Source organism: Phascolarctos cinereus, unplaced genomic scaffold (assembly GCF_003287225.1).
Source record: "Phascolarctos cinereus isolate Bilbo 61053 unplaced genomic scaffold, phaCin_HiC Scaffold_5;HRSCAF=322, whole genome shotgun sequence".
Taxonomy (NCBI): Eukaryota; Metazoa; Chordata; class Mammalia; order Diprotodontia; family Phascolarctidae; genus Phascolarctos; species Phascolarctos cinereus.
The window spans coordinates 356483443-356501626 of NW_027555958.1; the positions used below are offsets into that span (position 1 = coordinate 356483443).

General features: G+C 37.3%; 1 protein-coding gene across 1 annotated transcript in view; it reads right to left on the reverse strand.

Moving 5' to 3' along the window:
- DISP1 (dispatched RND transporter family member 1) overlaps positions 1 to 18184 on the reverse strand; it is a 241911-nt gene that overhangs the window by 45707 nt on the left and 178020 nt on the right.

An 18184-nucleotide genomic window follows, 5' to 3' on the forward strand; every position in this document is an offset into this window, starting at 1 on the left:
CCCAAGGGCAAGTCTAGGAGTAATGGGCAGAAATGACGAACAGGCAGACTCCAAGTCAATATAAAGAAGAGCATCTTCATAATTAGAGCTAGTCTCCTAACTTAACATGCCACTTTCCCCATCTCACAAAAGGCAGAAATTGGATCATTTGCTGTCAGGTAAAAATTTCATACTTTGAGAAAGGCTGGATTAGATGATCTCTAATAACTTTTCTAATGCTAAGATTCTATGAAATACTGTATAGAACATTTGAAAAGCACCTTCAAGTCAAAAAGGAAGCAATCACTAACAATAGTGGTCTGGTATTTTCCTAGTTCTTCCATTTTTGAATATAGTTTTTAACACTAGAAGGATCAGAACTTAAGAATACCTTGAAGGGAACAGACCAAGCTGTGTTAATTGACTGAGTGCCTTTTTTTTTTAATCCATAAAGCAAAGAAAATAGAAATGGGGGAAAATTTTTATTTCAAAGTAAAATTATATATACATATATACTATACACACACATATACATACATACATACATGTATGTATGTATGTATGTATGTATATATCTATATCTATATCTGTATATATATTGCTTCCAATGACATGCCTGGTCATTCTAGGGCTAAAATCTATTTATGAGGTGAAACTTGAACTGGGTTTTGAAGGCTGAGGATTTGGCTAGGTAGAGGAATGGCTTTTCAGGTAGAGGTAACAACATGAGTAATCCAAAGCACAGAGTTAGGAAAAAATATATTGGGGGGGAAGGGGAGGAGAGGAGAGAACACAGAAGGTGAGTCAAATATTGTTTGTATATTAGCAGGGAGGTACAGCAGAAGGAGCCTGGATTTGAAGTCAATGCAACCAGACTTGAATTCTGGCTGTTATTTGTAAGTGAGGACACTTGAATAGATAATCTTTAAAATCACTCCTAGCTGAAAGTCCCATAAGCCAAAAAAGAAAGCTTAGGGTGTTCTGGAATGATTATTATAGGGGATAGATATTCCCCTATATATGTATCAGATATATAATTAGATAATATAGATATTAGGGGATAAAAAAGACATTTTTTGAAGGGCTCACAAGCAACAATTGTGGACTACCCAGCTTAATTAAGTTGAATAGCATCAATCTGTCATAGAGCAGGCCTGGCTGGTTTCCCATCTATCTCCAGGAGGATTTTATGATCTGTAACGCGGACAGAATAAGCAGATGGTAGGGGCAAATCCAAGTTGGATCAAAGATGCTGGAGAAGATGGCAGTGGGACAGTAGAACATGGAGTTTAGGATGAGGTGGGAGGTCAGTGTTATCAAAGGGAATGGACAGAGTAGCTCTTGTTTTGTGTCATGATCAGAGTGTATCCTTGGCTTTGAGCTCAAATTTTTGGCTTACAGATAAACACATAACTAAGCCAAACTACAGCTAAAACAGTAATATAGACACACTTCCCCTGTTGGCTATGGTTCTCTGCCCTTTCTTATGATTCTTAGTAAGTGACATGTTAAGCACTTGATAAAGTGAGTTACATACTCGGAATTCTCAAGAGCTTACACAAGCTTCTTAATTAGAAGGGAAATGAGTAATCCACGAAGTTAGTTATCATTCACGTGGACACTGTGAGATGTAAACAAAGCAACACAAATTGAAAATAGGAATCTAAAGATTATGTGCACAGATAAATAAGTACACATTTTTTTCAGGGCGGTCTAGATCTGCAATGTCATTTGCATAGGAACTCCTGGTGAAGAAACTCTAATTTCTTCCTCCAATATCATCTTAAGACAGTTGTCTGGGGAATAAGAGATAGATCTCAGCTATATATATATATCAGATGTGGGATTTAAACTCAGGTCTTCCTGACTGAAAGGGCAGTTATCTATCCACTGGTAAAGCTGCCTCTCATAAGAACAAAATATACACAAAATAAATGCAAAGTAATTTAGGTAGGGGTGGAATGAGGGGACTAGCAGCTCGCTCAGGACAGGCCAGAGGACGGAGATGGCACCTGAAGCTGAGCCTTGAAAAAAGCCAGGGATTCCAAGGAGACAGCCTGTGGAAAGGTAAAGACACAAGAGACTGGTAGGCCAAGTTGGCCAGACTATTGAGTTTACGGTAGTAATGCGTAAAAAGTCTGGAAAGGCAGGCTGGAGCCCAACTGTGAAGGACTTTAAATAACAAAAATAGGAGTTTATAACTTCTTCTAGAGGCAATATGAAGCTGCTGGTGCTTTCTGAGCAGGGAAATAACCATGGTTAGACCCGTGCTTTAGGAATACTGCTTTGGTGGTTGAGTGAAGGACAGATTAGAGAGAAGGAAAGAAGAGAGGCCAGGAGAACAGTCAGGAGGCTAGTTCAATAGTTAAAGAAAGAGATGTCAAAAGCCTGAAAACTAGACTTGTAGCTGTGTGAGTGGAGAGAAAAGAATGAATGCAAAAGGTAGCATGAGGGTAGAACTGAGTGATGATTGGCAACTGAATGTATTTGGATGGGGAAGACGTGAGAAGGATGACATTACTGGTAAAAGAAAAAGGAATGTTTGGAAGGGTATGGTTTGAGTTAGAAATATCTGATAGGTAGCTGCTGCTATAGGCCTGGAAAGGTAGGAAAAGGACAGGTTACAAAGAGATTTAAAAGATAATTTCAGACTTGATTTTATATTTGATTCTGGAGATAACAGGAAGTCATTGGAGTTTATTGAATAGGGAGGTTGCATAGTCAGACCTGTGCTTTAGGAAAATCAATTTGACAGCTGATTAGAAAATCTACTGGAATGAGGAGAGAAAAAAATGTGTAGAAAAGAGGAAGTTCCCATCTGCTGAGCCTCAGCAGTACAATGGATACCGAAATCCAACCCTGCATTTCCAACAGTTTAGTTTGTTCATTCCTACAACAAGTATTTATTGAGCATCCCTTATGTAGAAAGCACTGCGGGATTTACCAACAGATCATGAAATGTTTAGTGAGTTCATAATTCATACATAACAAACAACTCCTGTCCCCCTCTTTCTCTCATTCTCAGCAGTTTGTACTATTAAGCAACACACCACCTTCCATCCTTATCAATTATAGGATTTAAGGAAATCAAACATAGGTCTTCATTAGGAAGAGGTTGGGAACCCTTCAGGGATTAGATAAAGCTCCAGCTGCTTTGTTCCCACATTTTTAATAATGATCAAAGCATATGATAAGTGCATGAGAGAAGTACAAAACACTATCAGATGAGGGAGGCAGCACTACTAAAAAGTCTAATTTATAGAGCCAAATTTCTGTTTTCTGGTTCGCCAAAGAATTAGCACTTGTGCAGCATGTATATAACTACTGGTAGCTTAAAGAAACAAAAAAGACAGTTAAGTATGAAAGAAAATTAGTGCACATAAGGGAACTTGAGACACATACTTTGAAATCCCAGGATGCTTCACAGTACAGTTATCATAATGATAATATTAGTTGCTATTTATTTATCTATATAGCATTCTTAAAGTTTACAAAGTGCTTCAAGTGATTTTCTCCTTTTCAGTTCATACTCTGAATTAATGTTAGCAATGGAAATTGTTAGGCAGATGAATATACTTTTTTTTTTTTTAGATTTTTCAAGGTGACCAGGAATTCTGGCATTTTTTTTCCCTCTAGGCTTTTACATAGTTTTAGGGAGAAAATTCAGGATCTTTTCCCCAATGGCTATCATTTAAAACAAGGACACAGATTTCAGTGTGTAACACAGGATTCTCTGTCACACTGACTCATTCTGATGAATGATAAGCAGGCAAACCTCAGGTCTCAGGAAACTTGCACCATGGAAGCCCCATGGCACAGATGTGCTGACTGTACTTACCATGGCCAACCTTACTATCTTGTCAGAAAATGTATCACTATGTCTCTTAAGGAATGTGTTTTGCCACAGCAGCAATGCTTTTCTTAAAGCAGTTTAGGCTAGTGGATGTAAGGCTAGACCCTGGTTCAAAGGCTACCTCTGAAACTTCCTATCTTATGACCATTAGTAAGTCACTTAATTTCCCTGTGCCTTCCTCGATCTGTAAAATGGCTGTAATTTGTAGTAATGTGTATTTGCAGACAATACTGTGCTAACTACCATGCACTCTGGAATACTAGGATATCCTAACCTTCTAAATGGGATTCAAAATCATTCAAGAGTTTGGCCAAACTATCTACACTGGAGGGGGGAGGGGAATAGAATGCAGAATGTCTCTAGGTTATCTTATTCAGTTGGATGGACAGCCCAATGAGCTAGCTCATTTGTCTTGGAAAGATCCTAAAGATGGACAACAAACTGGATACAGTACTGAACAGAAAGATGAAGGCAGGCTAGAGTGCAATTGGGAAATTAAGCAGGGCTTTCAAAGACCCAAGCTTCCAGCTGAAACAAAATTTTCACCTTTTTAATACCAATTTTTTTTCAGTGATATCATATGACCACAAATCATGGAATAACATATATGGAATTAAAATTATAGTTCACTCAGAGAGCATGGAGAAAACAGGTGGTGGGTTTTACCAGCAAGTAATTAATATACCATGTTATATTGCCAATGATGAATTGCTTGCATGAAGTAGTGCGAAAGAGTCTGTGACTAGGAAAGGACATGGGTGGATTATATAGAGAAAGTAAGAGATAATGGCACTGGTATCCATGCTTTGGGAGGAAGGCATCTCAAGCAAATTGTAGATGCCCTATAAAGGGTTCAGGAGAGAAGAGGACATATAGAAGAGAGGAAGGTATAGATGGGTGGTGATCTACACCACTGGAAGAAGTACTCACATTGATAACAGCATGAATCCAGGGAAATATCATCATCACTATCATTATCCACCAAATCTAGAAAATAAATATCTGAAACTGTAATAGTGGAACCAGCTGTTAAGCAGTGGAATTCCTAATGATTATTGGATAATGGCATCAGGTGTTACTCCTACTAACTTGGAATCTAAAGGAACTGGGGAGATTCAGTCAATAAAAGAGAAGACAGGTCTAGAACAAGATCCTCTGAAGGATAGAAGGATTAAGCTGATTCTATTTAGTAGACATAGCCCATATTGGAATACAACTATAAATTACACACATACAAAGAACAGGGCTAAACTGAAACTACAGTTCCTAATTTGACATCATTTAAAAAAATTTACAAGGTGTCTACTATGTATAATGCACTATGCTAGGTGCAAAGGGAGGTATAAAGATAAATAATACATGGTACCTGCCATCAAATAACTTGCCAGCCACGTAAGGGTGATTAGACAAGTAATTGTAACATAAATTGGAATGTAAATGCATAAGAGAAGCATAAAGTGCTATGAAATCAGACGAGAATCTTAAAAAATTTAGATGAAATCCAAGTGCGTGGCACATAGGATTTTGCTTTAAAATGATCTTCATTTATTCATTCATTCTGAATGGAAGAGATGTCCAGCTTTCTTGAAATATTTCCTTGGTTATCCAGTCCAACATTCAACATGCCTTAGAAATCTGACTGAAATCCTGACTATCCTTGTTCAGGGCCTTGAACATAGTGTGTTTGGTGTTTGTTGATTGAATTTCTTTCACCAAGAACATAAAAGATAACTGCTATTAAACAATAGTCGAGATTTTATTATGCTTGAAGATCGTTGTTAATTTAGCAATATCTTTTGATTCAAAATTACAGTCTGTGAACATCTGTGGTGCTGATCAAATCTGCCATTACAACTCTCAGGGAACAAAAAAAAATTGCTAGAAGGCAAAGTTCCATGAAGAGACCCTTATATAGTAAAAAGCTGGAAAGTGAAGCTCTGCAGGAAAAAAAAAAGGATAATGTTGAAGCAGGCAGGAGATCCCACTCTCACACAGAAGGTTGCATACATTTCTACCCTAGAAATCTTGAAAATCAATTGGAAGGTAATCTGAAAACTGCTTTCAGCAGAAATAATGAAATGTACTCTACTGCAATACAGAGGTTAACAGTGAATATTTTCTTTACCTGAGTGAGCAAATACTTTACTCTTTATATGGTCAAACTATACTAATGCATACTATATATAATTTGGATCTGACCCCCTTACTTCAAGATAATGAGATTTTTCTTTTAAACCACACATTTTGTTGATTATTTTCTTTTAGAATTTGCTTGCTATTAAAAATTATTATTTTTGAAAACCACTAAGAATCTGTCTTCCCCTGTATCTAGACCTATGATGAATTTGACATATCTTTCTTCAAACTGAAAATAATTGAAGTCTTTTTGACCCCAAACAATGAAACCCAACACTTCAAAAACAACAAAGATGCCTTCAAATAAAAGTTACTAAGGGAACTTCTAAAGTGTTTGTAGCTTTGGACAGTTTTATTGTTTTTTTCTCTCTCACTTGCCATCTACTTTCAAAACCACTTCACTATTCACTTGCTACTGATTAGCTGGAGGGAAAAAAAACACCCTTGTCCTCCATCTGCTAACAACTTGCTATCACTGCATCCCAGACATTAACAAAGAAGGTTACAGAGCAGAGATGATGAAAGACTGTGGAAGTTGTGAGAGAAACATCTCTTATAGCACAGTTCACACATATTTCCAAATCCCCAGGCCAACCCAAACAAAAATCACTAGTGAAAGATAAATAGTTATCACCTAGGGATGTCAGTCCATGAGAATGCTAAAGACCAAAATGGTAATGCTTAAAACTGAGTCTGATTATTTCAAAGCTGTCTCAATTAGCAATTAATACTTGTAACTAGTCGGCTATTATTACCTCCTAATTGGTGTCCCTGTCTCTAGTCTCTCCACTCTCCAATCTATCTCACACAAAGCTGTCAAAGTTGTCTTCCTAAGGGAAAGGTCTGATAATGTTCAAAAACTCCTTGTTCAAAAACTGCCTTCCCAAGTTCCCTATTCATCCCTGGGATAAAACACAAAATTTGTCAGGCTGCCTTTTAAGGTCCTCCCAAGTCTGGCTCCAGTTTATCTTTGCCACTTAATTTCATCTTAGTCCCCTTTAAACACACTATCTACCAGTCCAAATGGACCACCAGCTGTTAACCTGATTTGGACATTCCATTTTTGAGCTCTCACACAAGTTGTACCCTCTTGCATGGAACACACTTCATTCCTCATTTCCATCTTTTCTTATCTTCCTTCAAGGCTCACACCTTTTCCAGAGAGCCTTTTCTGAGCTCCCAAAATTGTTATCACTGTCATTCATCAAATTACCCTTTATTATATACTTAACCTGTATATCTGCTGTTCCTTGCCCCTCCAACCTCCTTGAGGGTAAGAACTGTTTAATTTTTTTTTTTGGTAGTCTTAGCACCTACCACAGTGCTTTGCACCTAAGAGGGGCTCAACAAGTTTGCTGAATTTTTTTTCAAAATTAAAAAAAAAACTATGCTTTACATATAATCTAAATCCCTTCCAAAATTTTTTTGAAAACCCCAAACAAAATAAATACACTTCCCAATGTTATATATTCAAATAATTTATATGAAACTTATAAAAACCAGTTCTTTGTTAATCAGGCAGGCTGAAAAAAAAATGGCCTTGATGTCATTTTCCCAGTCATTTCAGGAAACAAGAAAGGGATTCTGTGGTGTAGAATTAGGTTTTAGTGAAGGGTTTGTTATGGCATTTCCCCTTATATTATCAGTTAATTATTTCTTCTACAGACTACAGAGTTCAAAGGCCCAGCAGATCACTAGTTAAAGAGCAGCTTTGCTACTGCCCTCTCAAAAGTGAGGGAAGTAGGGCATGGGAAATTCATTCTCAAACACATTTTGTTTCTTCCACTTATAGGGATGGGAAGAAGTGGTTCTAGAGGTCAAAGTGCCACAGGGCTCCAAGTCCCATGCAGTACACACACACCACAACAGGAATCCCAGAATGCCCCCTACTACGATAATACATACACACACATACATGTACATACATACACAGGTCTATATGTATGTGTACATATGTATATCATAATTAAGGCTGAAAAGCACTCTTTGCTTAAAGAAAATATTGTTCCTCAGTTCATGTAGCTACCGTGCTATTTGGTTAGACATCATAAGCAAAGAGCTTCTTGTCTTATATTTCAAAGTTAGCCAAGCACTGAAATAAAGGACTTGCTTTTGCACTGATGTCTTTTCATACCAGTCTACTGCCTTAAGCCTTGTAGAAAACATGCTTAATGAGAACATCGTATATTGTTTTCTTAATAGGAGGTGAAAAATGATCATTAATAAGAGTTCCAAGAAAAGCTAATAAGAAAACCAGAAAAACCTCATTAAGTTAAACTAAATGCAATGCATGGACTGCTGGATGGAAGTATAAAACTCCCCATCAAAACACTCTTGGTACTTGAATACTAGTCACTTAATTGTCAGCTTTGGGGGTGGGGTGGAAGGGAACAAGAAGGGAAGAAAAGAACATTAAAGCCAATCTGGTATTGAACACAGGATTTTATGGTCTTTACAGTTAAAAAACTGGGAATATTAATAATTTAAAAAGCAAGTACTGCATCTCGTGATGTTTTCTTAGGGATCTGTGTTGTGTAGTTAAGCAGTTTTAAGCTTAACAATGTTATATTTGTTTCAATCAGATAGTACAATTATTTTTAAGTAGTCTGTGTTGGGTTTTGTCTTAAAATGAACTATCAAGTACCTCAAACTCAGCAGCAGTTGGGATGAACAATTAACAAAAATCTAAGACTCATAAAAAATTTTAATTGGGAAAAACTTCATATATATTTTAGTTTATTTTCTTTGCTGAGGAAGGCTGAGAAACTGAGGCCCAGAGGTCTGAAAGGCAACCTTTATGTAAAGCCTGTTCCCATTACAGTGAGAACAGCTAAGACTCTTCTGTTCCTTTTCTTTTCCTAGGTATTTGTAGAAGGGAAAGTCACCTGAAGTCTGAAAGCAGATAGAAAACCTTTCTGGAATGATTTATACCAGAATATTAGATCTAGATGGAACCTGAGGTATTATCTAGCTCAATTCCCGTATTTTACAAATGAGAAAGCTGACACATGGAGCTATGAAATGCTTTTTCCCCAAGGTCTCAGAACTGTTTAATGCCAGAGCTGGGTCTCCAAGCCAGGTCTTTTTTTTTTCCTTTTGGTGAGGCAATTGGGGTTAAGTGACTTGCCCAGGGTCACACAGCTAGTATCAAGTGTCTGAGGTTGGATTTGAACTTAGGTCCTCCTCATTCCAGCACCGGAGCTCTATTCACTGCGTCACCCAGCTGCCCCTTAACCCAGGTCTTCTGACTCCAAGTGAGGTGATCTATCCCCTCTAATGTTGATTATAACAACCACCACCAGATATGGTATTTCATTTGAGCTTTACAACAACTCTATTACAACCCTATATCTACACACTATTCCACTTCTCTCTGTCTCAGCTGGAACTGATAGTTCCATGTGACCTTCAGTAAGCATCAACTAAAAATAACAAGTTTAAGTAAGATCCTTTAATTATATTTATTAGTAACTACTGCCTAGGTCCCAGCCAGGAAGTGAAAGACATGTAAAATTCAAATGATATTCATAAACATTGTAATTTGCTGATGGCAAAATATTTCACTTAAAGGAAACAAATGTATGATGAGAGGTTGAATCCATTGACATCCAAGTTTCTTTCCAGGTTTAAATCCTATAATCTATAAAATAGGGAATCTGTTGACTTCCTGGGGTAGGTAACTAAGACTTAACTGAGAACCTCTCAAGACTAGTTAAATCTGATGATTAATCTGTTCTTACCCACTTCTGGTAATCCACATGGGCATAAATGATTGCTGTTCTTCAGCCTCCAGGAACCAGAAATAGTTCTCAACTCCTCCCCTACCTAAGGTGTGCCATCCCAGGTTCTCTATGGCCAAAACCAGCTGCTCTGAATCGGTTACTGGCTCTCAAAAGCAGCTGCTTATAACATTGCCAAGTCTGTGATGCAGGTCAATATTCTGAGCTGGAAGCAGTGACCCAGGACCAACACCACTCTTCTTGAGGTTACAATTTTAAAAGTTAAGAAAGAAATGTTATGGGGATAAGGTAATAAAGGGTTGTGGGGTATGGGTTAGAATTGGGAAAGGGTTCCATAAGGAGAAATCAAACAGTAGACATTAAAGAAATAAAACAAAAAAACAAAAAACCCAAACCCTTTTAAGTAGCATCTTCATGTTTGGAAAATACTTGGCCGATTGATCATACCAATGTGTTAGTAGGTTTTTATTTTCAAATTTTCATACTCTTAAGTATGGTGCTTTATGTACTTGTAAGGCCTTCACTATTGCTGTCTCAAAACACATTTCAGCAGCTCATAACCTTACAAAGAATAGGGACACATAAATAGTTTGCTCAAAGTGGTTAAGTATTTGACAAATTTTTTTTGGTGATATTTATGCAAACACCTAAACCGTTCAAAATAGTTTATCTGTCCCACAAATGAAAAGCAGTTTAGAAAGGACATAATTTTTCTGTACTACTAACTTTTGTATATCTCCCTCTAAAGGCCTAGCAATATTCAAAGTGAAGCTAGCAGGCACTAAATACGAGTTGGCCATGTTGGGGAACATGCATAGAAAAATCACCCTTATCAAATATTTAGTAAGTACTTACTTTTTACTATACAGTAGATGCTTTGATGACGGTGGTGGTGAACAGAAAGATGCAAAAAGCATAGTCCCTGCCTTCATGGCCCTCGTAGTCTACCAGATGTGAGCAAATGGACAACTGAACAAGTGATATCTGTGAGCTGTATTCAATTTTCTAACAATGAGTTTTTATGCTGCAAATAGGGGTTATACTATACAATCATCCCTGCATGTCAGTGACCATACTGAGCAATTTAACTATAAGACAGAATGCAGAGAAAAGAATGCAGTGAAGGATTTTGAAAACTTTGGATAAAGCTCTCATCAACATAAAGAATGTTTTATTTTAGAAACATTTATATGTATATACATATACACAGTTGTTCATTATGTGCAAAACAATAGTATTATGAACAGATATGTCAACATCACTTTTATGTTTGACATGTAGCTGAAAAGACTGACAAAAGATCAATGATCCTTTTTACATTGAGCAGTGTTAATAAAAAAATCATCTGAAAAATTCAACATAACCTAGTTTTGTAACTTATGAACAAAGGAAAGTGCAGTACTTAAAATTCAGTTGTGGGAGCATAAACTCAGAGATGAGGAATGACTCAGAGATCATCTAGTTCAAGTGCCATCATTTCACCAAAGAGGAAACCGAGGTCTAGAGAAATGAAATGGCTTTTCCAAGGTCACACAATGACAAAGACCAGCTGCAAACCCAGGTTCTCGGATGCCAAATGTGCAGCTCCAGTCTGTCAAGCTGGCTGGGTCATAGGATTCAAACCATACCTTTGACTCCAAATCAATTCAATTCAAGAAACATTTCTGTACAGGGAACTACTTGAAGCACTGGGAATACAAAGACCACACCAGAAGAGTTCTGTCCCCAAGAAGCTTATAGTCTCCAATGCTTTTTCCATTACCTGCTCACATTTAAATATGTGGCTTTTGTAAAAAAAAAAAAAACAGCTTCTATATAGCTACATTTTAGTCAAAATTATTTAAAATACCACAGCAAGAAAAGTTCTCCTCCAAAGGTTCAGTTTGGTTCCGTCTTTGTATTTACACCAAGCAGCAACTGAGCTAAGCTCTGGAGAAAGAGGAGAGAGTACACTTGATAACAATTACCCTTTTCCTGGAATCAGAGATGGAACTGTTCCATAATAATGTCTTGCCTTTATGCCTCATGCTTTGGCAGATGCTCCCAACCTTCCTTAAACGGGCTTTAAAAAAAAACAAACCCTTGAACTTTTCAAAATTTCTCCCTTGTTCTTAGATATCTGCCAAGTAACGCAGTAAAATGGAAAGGGAAGAGGGATAGTTTAAGAATGCATCTGTCTACAATTCACAATGATTCAACCACTCAATTTTCTGAAGCAGTGTTTTTGGGTTTGGGGTTTTTCTTGAGACTTGTGATTAAGGTCAAGGCCAATTAAGTTCAGTATTATGAAAAAGTATTATATACTGTGCAACACAGAATCTGAGATTCAGCAGACTCTTGAGTCTACTAATTTATGGTTGTAAGAGAAAAGTCTCTAAGAGAATATTAATAATAAAAACATATCTATTCCAGTTGACTGTCAACTGACTTGCTTTGGCAAGTAAAGCCTGGGACATTTTTTTAAAGTTTACAAACATTATCACTTTTTATTAATTTTGTCTGTTTTTAAGGTCTATAAAAATAAATCTAGTTTCATTGAAATCAAGACTATACATTACAAGAAATTCTCCTAAAGCCAAACTTCATAAGGAGATTACCGAATTAGATACTTGTCCAAAATTCCCTGGAGGATTCACAAGAAAAAAGTTTCATGGACCTTGGTGCCATAGAGAAATCCATAGAAGAACACTTTTGAGAATCCCTTGGACAGCAAGGAGATCAAATCAGTCAATATTTAAAGAAATTAATTCAGGCTATTCACTGGAAGGTCAAATACTGAAGCTAGACCTTAAATACTTTGGCCACATAATGAGATGAGACTCATTGGAAAAGACCCTGATGTTGGGAAAGATAGAAGGCAAAAGGAAAAGGGGATGGCAGAGGATGAGATGGATAGGTAGTGTCATGGAAGCAACAAACACAAGCTTGGATAGATTTCTAGAGAGTGGAGGATAGAAGGACCTGGAAGGCTATGGTCCATGGAGTCACAAAGAGTCAGACATGACTGAACAACTGAACAATTAACAAAAACTCAACTACATTATCCTACATCCTTATGTTCCCCAAAGGAAAATGAATAGCCAGTTAACTTTTTAAAAAAAATTTGGGGGGCAATTTAGGGATAAGGTGAAAGAGAGCTACCAGTATTAGAGACTTACCCTAGAAGCCAGAAGACATGGGTTCAAGTCCTGCCTCTGACAGAAATAGCTGGGTGACCCTGGACAAGTCACTTAACCCTTAAATACTCTAGACAACTCTGTAAGAGTATAAATTACAGAGAAGGTGCTGCCCTGCATTGGTAGAGGGACATTCCACACCTGAATGTTACCTATGCCAATGAAATCACAGGTCTAATCCCTCCCTAACCTCTTCCAGGGAATAAGAAGAAAAAGAAAGAAAAAAGTGAGGCACAACTCCTCTAGCTTCTCCACTTGTTTTCCCCCATGGGGGTATGGCAGTTTGCATAAGGCTGTAAAGAAATACAATCACATAATTATTAACCCAGGGTTAAGCATTACTCAAAGGGACTGCTGGGTCTCAGCAGGAAAGGATGAAGAATTGAAGAAGTGGAGAAGTAAAGGGGTAAAAAAAAAACAAGGGGAGGAAGAAGGAGGAGAAAGAATACAAAGAGAAAAAGTAGAGTGTGGGCAAACATCCCTCCAGTGATGTAGGTTCCTTTTTCTTGGTTTAGGCTGGCATGGACAGTTTTCTCCCTCTAGCTATAATTCACCCCGAAGCAGTCGCTAGTTTGTTTACTGGGTGGGAGGAAGGTGGGGAAAGGAGAGAAGGAGAACTCTGGGCTGATCCCAATAAGGCTGTGACAGTGAAAATGGCTTCTATGTGATCAAAATGCTAGAGGAAGTATGGCCCACAGCAGAATTCTTTTTCATCTTAAATAGGACTAGTCCAACCCAAAACCTTTAAATGTAAGTGCCTTAAGAACTGGGTTTTGGTGAACATCTGTCTTGGAACAAGCCTCTGAGGCTACACACACACACACACACACACACACACACACACACACACACACACACACACGCGCGCGCGCTCTATATACAAGCCACTATCTTCAAAGGCACCCCATTTGACTTTTGGATGGTGCTGTTACAAAGTTAGCCTATTCTATCTTTCTGAAACTCCAACCCCAGCTCTTCATTCTCCCCTCTTGGGGCAAGTGTAACAACCATAATTTCTAGCCACTTTGCCTCTCTTATGCAGTCTTGGCGAGCGTGAGTTTTTCTGGCAGTTATGCTGTATTATGGCCTTATTTTCCAGCCTTTCACTAAAAACCCCAGAATCTTTGATTTCAAAGTTGCTGTCTTTTCCATATGTGTGAAGCTATTTTCTGGATCCAAGCACAGGATTTTATGTTTACCCCTATAAAACCCAAACTTATTTAATATGGTCCATCATTCTGGCCTATCAAGATTTTTTGGGATCTTGAATCTGCCATCCAGCAGGTTGGACATCTCTTCCCAGTTTGCATCCTGGATAAGCATGTCAGTACACCCTCATTTACAGCATTTATAAAAATAGTTAATAAGACAGATCTATGGGGCATTCCACTTTTGATCATTCTGGATTTTAGTGCTCTTGACACTCCATAATTTGGCTTCCATGTCTTCCTATATCTCTTTTTAAAATCTTATTTGTTTAGAGTTCTCTATGTGGCCACATTCTTCAGATGGCTCCCTCTTTCCTTTTTTAAAATGTTTTTTATTGTCTTTTTTTTTTTTTAGGCAATTGGGGTTAAGTGACTTCCCCAGGGTCACACGGCTAGTACATGTCAAGTGTTTGGTCCGAGACCAGATTTGAACTCAGGTCCTCCTGACTTCAGGGTCAGTGTTCTATCCGTTGCGTCACCTAGCTGCCCCTCCCTCTTTCCTTTTTGTCTCTTCTACAAGTTGAAGTGGTATTTTAGCACACTGTGAACACTAAAATAGTAGTTGCAATGATGTTGATGAGAAATGTGCTTACTGTAAGTTATTATTTTCAACTTTAGAATTAGGACCTTCAGTTCTCTATATATGGCCTTAACATCAGAAGAGTTTGTATTGTGACTCATGGGTTGGAAAAAGAGCAGACCTTACAGTCTTTCTATAAATGCTGATGTTCATGTTTGGACAACTAACAAAAGTTCTTACATGGTTTTTGTTTAATCAAATTCTATGGTGAAATAGAATAATACAGGTTTTAGGGCAACAGGAAAGGTAAGATTGTGATAGACTAATAGAAGGATGAAGCAAAGTGAGATAATGCTACAGGAGACTTGTGGAGATGCTGAGCTGCACATTCCTAGACGAAGTCTTTAGTTTTACTACCATTTCATGCCTGGATAATATATTAAAGGGCAGAACTCCTAAACAGTAACAATTTCTCCTTTAAAAATAAACCAAAAAAATTCTTACTTCTGACTTTTTAAAGGAAAAATGCCCAGCCACAAAGACCAACTAACCAATAAAAGGGGAAATGCTTGGGAAGACGGACTCTGAAAGAGCAATAAAAAGTGAAAGTGATCAAAAACAGGTCGAAAAGAAGCATAGCAATAACTATGCTGACTATGTACAAAGAGGCAGCAGGGGGAGTAGGTATTGGCTGAGCTAGGTCTAGAATCCTTTGGGTCTCTAACCAAAGCACTCTTAAAGCTTTACAGCTCCAATTCTGCTAGTGTGCCACAGAAGGCATCCCAGGTGACCATCTGTCTGTGAACTCACATTTGGAAAAAAGTGTCTTTGGCAAGTACCCAGAAATATCACAGGTTTCCCAGCATGATAATGAGTTAGTTACATTACCAGGTACCATTTATGGAAAAGGTAAGGGTGCTGCAATCAAGAATATTTGCAAAACCAAATTAAAAGGTAAGTAGAGTTTGGGTCAGAAAATTTAAATGCTATTTTTGGATGGAAATTTCCATAATAATTTAAACAATGATAGTATTACCCTTTCACCTTAATACAGCAATAAGAATGTCCCAATTGGATAATTTATAACTTATTTCAGCAAAGCCAAAAGCAATATGACTGGTTCCAGAGAAATAATTTCTAGCTCATTGCAGAATAAAGAATATGGCCATGTAGTCTTATAGAGAACCAGGCAATACAAGGTTTTAGTTGTGGAGGTAGGGTGGAGAATATTATCTCCTTCTACTACCCTGGTCTAAACCTCTGCCAAACTGTTCTGATATTTGTCCTCTAGATGCTTATTCTTATCTTCCTTCACACAGTACCCTCCTCATGATCTCTATTTAATTCCTGTTCATCCTTCAAGGCACCACAACCCACTGTTATTATAGTCTGTCTCTGTTTCTCTCTCTCTCTCTCTCTCTCTCTCTCTCTCTCTCTCTCTCTCTCTCTCTCTCTCTCTCTCTCTCTCTCTTCCTCTCCCTTCTTTGAGGGGTCACATAGAGTCAGACACAACTGAATAATAACAACAACAATGAAGGCATAGTAAAAAGAGAACTGGAGCTGGAGTCAGAAGTGTCTTGGTTTCAAATCAGAGAGACCATGGGCAAATTATTTAACCTTTCTGGGGTGAATGGGAATAATGACACCTGGAATACCTATCTCAAAAGGTTGTTGGGAGACTCAGATGAGATATGTATGTAATGTATGTGAAGCATTTTGTCTCAGAGTGTTCTATAAAATGTCAGTAATTAGCATTACTGTTACAATTATGTGTTACATTGTTACTCGTCATCTCTCCCACTTCTCTAACACTCAAGAGCTTTCTGAGTACCCCCAAGCCCTGTTTTCCTGTGCATTGGCACTCTACCTCTCATGGACTTAGTAATTATAAAAGCTACTAGCAATTTTTATGTTTGTATAAAAGGTGACCCAAAAGTCTTAGTGCAACCATTTAGCTTTAGTAGCTTAAAACTGCAATAAGATTTTTGGGACGTGTGTATGTGTGTGTGTGTGTGTGTGTGTGTGTGTGTGTGTGTACGCACATGGGTGTCAAAAGCCATAGTTTTCCCCTAACACTGTTACATATATACAAATGAGTTCATGTAACAAGTTCTCTGACAGTATCTTTAAAAGAGAGGTGATATACAATTCTTTTCTGATGCATATGTTTTTTCTCTAAAAGTTCAAATTCTAAGGCTATGGAAAGATTGTCCCAACATTTTACTCTCCACAGTTTGTTGAGACTTTGCTTGTAGAAATGTGGCATTTTTCAATCTCTCTTTAAAAATACCAGGAAACTTAAAAGCATACGTCAGGTTCTCATTCCTTTAAAATTAGATCATTGACAAATGCTAGGCCTAAGGCTGGAAAAACTCGACATAACCCCAGTATATTGAAAGAACTGGTGACTTGCCCAAAGATTTAAGATATTACACAAAGTGCTCTCAAAGGGCATTAGTTTCAAAACATGATAATACCTCTTTTTAACAAATAGTGATTGACTTTTTACTCTTACAAAGCATCTTTTAGGATGAAACTTTTAAAAAGCATAACTTAAAACTGAACAAGTGAGAAGCTTGAAAGGAAAAAAAAACTAGAGAGAAGCTGAAATAGTTTTATAAGCTGTATAGTTACAATATTTCCAAATCATATAAGGTCAACAGATTTGAGAAGTAAATATATAAATACTTTCAGATCAACTTTTTAAATTAAACATATACTCTCAAATACTTTCAAAACCTGATGAAAAGATAAAAAGGTTTATTACGTTCTTTCTAGGTCTGGTTCTAATTAAAAGGTTAGTTTCTCCTGTTAGTTTTTTTCAAATCTCTCTCTCTCTCTCTCTCTCTCTCTCTCTCTCTCTCTCTCTCTCTCTCTCTCTCTCTCTCAACTATGAAACACTATTTGGCCTTTACAAAGTACCTGGTATGTGCAAAATGTGTTGTCATAGCTCAGATGTATCTCATATCACCTACACATGAAGAAATCACTTCAAACAATCACACACATACACACAGAAAGTGGAAACAAATTAAGGGCCTTCCCATACTGACTCATATTTTCCTAGTACCTCTTAACCTCATACATATGAAAATGGTCTATAGTCTACACTGTATCATTATTTCTAATCGGTCTCTACAAACACACAGCTATATGTATATATCAGTTATGAAAGCAACAGTTCAACACTACACAAAACATTATATATAATAAGCTAAAATTCCTTGATGAGAAATGGAAAAACAAATATGACAGGGTAAATCCTATTTTACATTCACATTTCAGTAAGGGTGCCCACTATTAACAACAGCAGGAGACTTAATCTAAGTTAAAGGATTGCTTGTTAGGAATCTCTTAACACAAAAAATTTGAATGATAAATATTAATTATATTTCACATAAATAGATAGAAAAAAGCTATCTAAATGAACTTTGTATACCAATATCACATTTCTCCTACCAAGATGTGAGAAAAATAAGATTCTTTCCACAAATAACCATTTCTAGACAGAAAAGGAATGAAATGTCCAATATAAGCTTGAAATGAAGTCATCACAACAACAATTTGAATGG